The following is a 6,556-nucleotide window of genomic DNA, read 5'->3' as shown; positions in this document are numbered from 1 at the left end:
CCCTCTCAGCCCCACCTACCTCACAGGGTGTCTGTTGTGGGGAGGGGAAGGGAAAGGAGTTTGTCAGCCGCTCTGAGACTCCAAGTGAAGAGTGGGGTATAAATCCTCCTCCTCTTTTTCCATAGCTTTTTCAGAGCCCTCTCAGCCCCCCAAATAAGTCTAGCTTGCCACTTTATTGGTGCGTGACGCTAAGGGGTTAGAACTTAAGGCTGCCAGGCAATCTTTGGCTCTCCTGGCTAGGCTATACACATTGACGTACAATTATTGTTATCATTATGGCAACCCGCTTTGGCGAGGAGGGCGGGGTGTAAATCTAATTAAATAAATAAATAAATAAATAAATAATAGCTAGCCCAGTCGGGTTTTCAAGGCAAGAGACATTCGGAGGTGGTCTGCCATTGCCTCCTTCGGTGTAGCCACCCTGGACTTCCTTGGTGGTCTCCCATCCAATTACTAACCGGGGCCGACCCTGCTTAGTTTCTGCGTTCTGATGAGATCGATCTAGCCCGGGCCATCTAGGTCAGGGGCCACAAACCCTAACACCACCATATAGGTATCTCACAGGACTTGGGGGTGGGGGAGAGTCCATGGGAGTCACCGTTTGAGGAGGGGCTGCGATGTGGTAGCGGAAATGGTAGCGGAGCCCGGTACGTTCAGGAGGCCTCAAATGGCGGAGTCCGCCTCTAACTTGTTTGTTTTTATTGAATGAATTTTAATTTTTTTAATGTCGTTTTCCGTTGTCTAAATGTTGCAATATTTTTTTTTACGTCTGCCATCTTGGGGACCCTGCTTGGGCAGGAAAGGCCTCAGGTCTTTCTGACTTGAGCGAAACGGTCTTATCGAGCACTGTCGGTCAGAAAGACTTGAGACCACTTTATTTCGAAGGAAACAACTTTAATGGTTTGTTACTCACCGGATAATTAAAGAAGATATATTTTCCCCTAAACACGACTTCGTTATCATATCACCGGTTGTTTTCCCACGGAGTTCAGCCTGTCCTATGATGATGATGATGATGATGATGATATCATCATCATCATCATCATCATCATCATCATCATCATCATCATCATCATCATCATCATCATCATCATCGCCCACCCTCCCCGCAAACGGGCTGTGGGCGGCTCACAGATAGGGCATATATGCCAATAGTTAAAACAATTAAAAACAAGATAAAACAATCAGTCCATTACAACAATACAAAGTGCTCAAGATGTTTCTTGTCATAAGAACATAAGAGAAGCCAGTGTTGGATCAGGCCAATGGCCCACCTAGTCCAACTCTCTGTCACACAGTGGCCAAAAATACCAGGTGCCATCAGGAGGTCCACAAGTGGGGCCAGGACATTAGAATCCCTCCCACTGTTGCCCCCCAAGCACCAAGAACACAGAGCATCACTTGCCCCAGCCTGAGAGTTCCTCTCTATACCTTGTGGCTAATAGCCACTGATGGACCTCTACTCCATATGCTTATCCAATTCCCTCTTCAAGCCGTCCATGCTTGTAGCTGCCACCACCTCCCGTGGCAGTGAATTGCATGTGTTAATCACTTTTGGGTGGAGAGGTACTTCATTTTATCCGTTCTAACCCGACGGCTCAGCAATTTCATGGAGTGCCCAGGAGTTTTTGCCCTGTGAGAAAGGGAGAAAAGGACTTCTTTCTCTACCTGCTCTATTCCACGCATAATCTTATAAACCTCGATTGTGTCACCCCTCAGCCAACGTTTCTCCAAGCTAAAGAGCCCTAAGCGTTTCAGCCTTTCTTCATTGACTTGGGTGGGAAAGGCGGCATAAGAGTGTTCTGAATAATAAGAAATCGCTCGAGCGTGGGGTTGGTGAAGTCCGAAGAGCGACAAGAGTTCAATGTGGTCAGAGGCCGAGCAGGAGTAGCGCGAGATCAGCCAGGGGAAAAGAGAGGAAGGTTTTCAGAATCGGCCCAAGAACTGACCCCAGGGAAGCCGAGGCTCTGAGCTGACTCGTCTTGTTGGGTATCTGAAGAACGAGGTTACCTAATACTTGGACCGGGATCAGCGCATGTGGTCCGCGCATGACTCCGGTGCAAGCGAGGGGCGATCGGCTTTCAGTAAGGTGTTGCGGCAATTAACAACTGACTTTGAGTGGCTTAAAGGTGTCCGAGCAAAGGGAAGAGGTGCAGAAAAGGGGGAAAAGATCCGATACTCTGAATAAGGCGTTTTGCGGTATTCATGTATTTATTTTTCCCATTTATACCCCGTCCTCCCCGCTGAGGTGGGCTCAGGGCAGCTTACATGAAAGTAAATACACAGATAGAAATTAAACGACCATAAAAACGTCTTAAAACATTCCCATTACAAAACAGTACGGTATCATAAAGTGGTAGCGGCGTTGTTTAATTTCATAGCGATGGCGTTACCATACGAGTTGCATTCGATATATTATCTAAATGTTCAGCTCGCCGATCTTTCCCAGATATCATCGGCAGGCACAGGCTGTCAATAGCAAGCCAAAGGCCAGGGCTCCAGTGTCCCCTCTCAGCTGAGTGAGTGTGAGCCAGCTCACAGTTTTTTAGCCTCTGGCTCACACATTTTTTGTCTCCGCTCAGGAAGGAGGGCTCCAGAGCAAACTGATTACGCAGCAGCCAAACCTCTCGCTCGCAACTTTGATGCCAGTAGCTCACAAAGTAGAATTTTTGCTCACAAGATCCCACAGCTTAGAGGGAGCCTTGCAGGGCTCTATAAATCCCAGTTGTTGTTGATAATGGCGGCGGTTGGTTGTTTGCCTGCCTTTTCCCCTACTGCTCGCGCTGTGGTCAAGAACCCGGCCCCCGAGGCTTCAATTTACCTTTCACTTTTGGACTCTGAAATGAACTCAGACTTGGACGCTCATGCATGCTGCGAGTATTTGCTCACGTGATGTTCTGTCGTTTGGGAGCGAGCGCTCTGCCTCTACGTGCCTGGGATTTTGTCTAGGACACAAAAAGGCTTTGAAGTGACTCTCCCCATGAAGGTGTTTGTCTCCAGAAATGACAGCACCCTCCTCTGGCCTGCTGGGCGGTGCTAATTTTAGGGAGTGGTCCGGATGGTGGTTTCCTGTGTTGCCGACTGGATGCTGGAGAGAGCGGAAGCGGGAGAAATGCGGGAGAAGAGATTGCTCGCTGTGCTTGGAGAGGCACCAGGCATCGGGAGGTCGATACCTGAATGCATTTGGAAGGGCCGTCACTTAGAGAATGGGCAGTGGAGGAGAGGAATCGCAAGAAGGGGTATAAAATGATGGGAAGAAAGATACCGGCTGGATATTAGGGATTTTCTTTTTTTTACAGTAAGCGTTGTCCAGCAGTGGAATCGGCCACCTAGGGAGGCGGAGAGTGCTGGCAGCAGTCTTCAAGCATTGGCTGGACGAATACCTGTCAAGGATTCTTTAGAAGAAGAAGAAGAGATTGGATTTATACCCCGCCCTTCACTATCCAAAGGAGTCTATTACAGTCTCCTTTCCCTTCCCCTCCCCACAACAGATACCCTGTGAGGTAGGTGGGGCTGAGAGAGCTCTGAAGGAAACGGCTCTTTTTAAGGAACAGCTCTTGTCAGAAGTATTGCTCGCCCAAGGTCATCCAGCCAGGTGCGAGTGGAGGAGTGGGGAATCAAACCCAGTTCTCCCAGATTAGAGTCCGCACACTTAACAGGCTGATCCTAAAGCATAGTGGTTAGGAGCATGGACTCTAATCTGGGAGAACTGGGTTTGATTCCCCACTCCTCCACTCGCACCTGGCTGGATGACCTTGGGCGAACAAGAGCTGTTCCTTAAAAAGAGCCGTTTCCTTCAGAGCTCTCTCAGCCCCACCTACCTCACAGGGTATCTGTTGTGGGGAGGGGAAGGGAAGAAGATTGTAAGCTGCTCTGAGCCTCCTTCAGGTAGTGAAGGGCGGGGTCTAAATATCCAATCTCCTCCTCTTCCTCCTCCTCTTCTTCCTTCTCTTCCTTTTCTTCTTCCTGTATTGAGCAGGGGGTTGGTTGGACCACTAGATGGTCTGTATGGCCCCTTCCAACTCTATGATTCTTTGATATCTGGCCAGTCCTCTTATGTTGGCTGGGCGGCGAGGAGCAGTGGGGAGCGGTCTGCAAAACCGAGGGGTGAATGAGCACTTGTTGAAAATAATGAATTGGATTCAATTTAATTTTTTCCCCCGTCAGCGGAACGGAACTTTCCTGGCTCCCCTTCCCACAGCAGCCCACTAATATCCACAAAATTGTGGACTGGGGACCCTGAGGAATGACATGGGGAGGGGCGGGGTCCACAGCAGGAAGGGGGCATTGGAGGAAACAGCCCGTTTAGTCTGGATCCAACCCGTGCTCACCACAAGGCTTGGCCAGCTATGATGAGGTGTGATGGTAGCCTCAATGTGGTAGACTTTGGGGCGGGGATGGAAGCCTGCCTCCTAGGGAAGGGGCCGTGGCTCAGAGGAAGAGTCTCTGCTTTGGAAGCAGAAGGCCTGCGGTTCGATCACTGGACTGTCTCCAGTTGGAAGGACCAGGCACACTAGTCTGTGATACCTCCGCCTGAGACCCTGGAGAGCCATGAAGTGGGGCTGTAGCTCAGTGGTAGAGCATCTGCCTGGCACGCAGAAGGTCCCAGGTTCAATCCCCGGCATCTCCAGTCAAAAGGACCAGGCACTAGGTGATGGGAAAGACCTCTGCCTGAGACCCTGAAAAGCCATGAAGTGGGGCTGTAGTTCAGTTGCAGAGCCTCTGCTTGGCATGCAGAAGGTCTGACGTTCAATCCCTGGCATCTCCAGTAAAATCAACCAGGCAGTAGGTGATGTGAAAGACCTCAGCCTGAGATCTTGGAGAGCTGTAAAGAGGGGCTGTAGCTCAGCGGTAGAGCATCTGCCTGGCATGCAGAAGGTCCCAGGTTCAATCTCCAGCATCTCCAGTCAAAAGGTCCAGGCACTAGGTGGTGGGAAAGACCTCTGCCTGAGACCCTGGAGAGTGAGGAAGTGGGGCTGTGGCTCAGTGGTAGAACCTTTGCTTGGCATGTAGAAGGTCCCAGGTTCAATCCCCGGCATCTCCAGTTAAAAAGACCAGGCAGTAGGTGATGTGAAAGACCTCAGCCTGAGATCTTGGAGAGCTGTAAAGAGGGGCTGTAGCTCAGCGGTGGAGCATCTGCCTGGCACGCAGAAGGTCCCAGGTTCAATCTCCAGCATCTCCAGTCAAAAGGTCCAGGCACTAGGTGGTGGGAAAGACCTCTGCCTGAGACCCTGGAGAGCCAGGAAGTTGGGGCTGTGGCTCAGTAATAGAACCTCTGCTTGGCATGCAGAAGGTCCCAGGTTCAATCCCCGGCATCTCCAGTTAAAAAGACCAGGCAGTAGGTGATGTGAAAGACCTCAGCCTGAGATCTTGGAGAGCTGTAAAGAGGAGCTGTGGCTCAAGTGGTAGAGAACTGCCTGGCATGCAGAAGGTCCCAGGTTTAATCCCCGGCATCTCCAGTCAAAAGGACTAGTTGAATGACCTCAGCCTGAGACCCTGGAGAGCCAAGAAGTAGGGCTGTAGCTCAGTGGCAGAGCACCTGCTTGGCATGCAGAAGGTCCCAGGTTCATCTTCAGTCAAAAGGACCAGGCAGTAGGTGATGTGAAAGACCTCTGCCTGAGACCCTACAGAGCTGCTGCCAGTCTGAGTAGACAATACTGACCTCCATGGACCAAGGGCCTGATTCAGCAGAAGGCCGCTTCATGTGTGTTCATCTTCCCCTTTCCTCCGTTGCCCCTTCGCTGCCCTAGAGAGGAAAAAGCTGGCACACCTTCCCTGTTTGCTCTGCAGGGGTCATGAAACAGGAGAGCCGCCAGCTGAGCATGCCCAGTAGGGTTTGGAAAGAAACAAGAGTTTGGCCGAATGGTCTCCTGTGTTCCAGCACAGTTGCGAAAGAGCATTGCTGGCTTCGTCTCTAGGGGAAAGGGACAGCGTCCTCAGATGAACCTTCCCATCGGACCGGTGCTGCCTGCACGTCCGGTTTCTGATTGAACCTCATGAGTGTTGGGGTTGAGCTCCAAGGGATGAAGAGCTAAGTAGTAACCATTGGGTGCCATCTGGTCACAACAACTGACTTGTGGCGAATCCCATCCACGGGGCGCTCCAGGCAGGAGGCGTACAGAGGTGGCTTACCCATTGCCTTCTTCGCCTGCACAGCAGCCCCAGTTTTCCTTGAAGGTCTCCCATCCACGTACGAGATTTAGAATCATTTTATTGTCTCTGGCCTTCACAGTATCAAAACACTCTCAGAAAGTTTATAGATTAACAAATCATCATCATCATCCATCAAGGGTCATTTGGTAGGAAAAGAGGTGCAGGAGCTCATTAGCACAACTCATTAGCGTAATTTATTTGCATATGCCACACCCCCTGACCTCACCGGACACGTGTCAGAAGGCAACACCCACCGCTCAGGCTCCACTGGACTGTTTTGGATTGCTAGCTATGGGGGGGGGGACGTGCAGATCTGTCCTCGCAGAGGAGGGAGAGCTTGTACCTAAATAAAACTTGGTCTTCAAGGTGCCACTCGACTGTTTTGGATTGCTAGCTATTGGGG

At 50.8% G+C, this 6,556-nt stretch overlaps 1 protein-coding gene and 1 non-coding gene across 2 annotated transcripts in view; both read left to right on the top strand.

Moving 5' to 3' along the window:
* The window catches only part of MKLN1 (muskelin 1), a 213,215-nt gene that overhangs the window by 8,667 nt on the left and 197,992 nt on the right, over positions 1 to 6,556 (top strand). The gene's annotated exons all lie outside the window — the stretch shown is intronic.
* On the top strand, positions 4,559 to 4,630 carry TRNAA-GGC. Its single transcript has one exon. It is a non-coding gene; the product is annotated as a tRNA-Ala (tRNA).

Source organism: Gekko japonicus, unplaced genomic scaffold (assembly GCF_001447785.1).
Source record: "Gekko japonicus isolate JY-2015 unplaced genomic scaffold, Gekko_japonicus_V1.1 scaffold2151, whole genome shotgun sequence".
Lineage (NCBI taxonomy): Eukaryota > Metazoa > Chordata > Lepidosauria > Squamata > Gekkonidae > Gekko > Gekko japonicus.
Note: the sequence above shows the minus strand (reverse complement) of the source record. Positions and strands in the feature narration are given on the sequence as shown.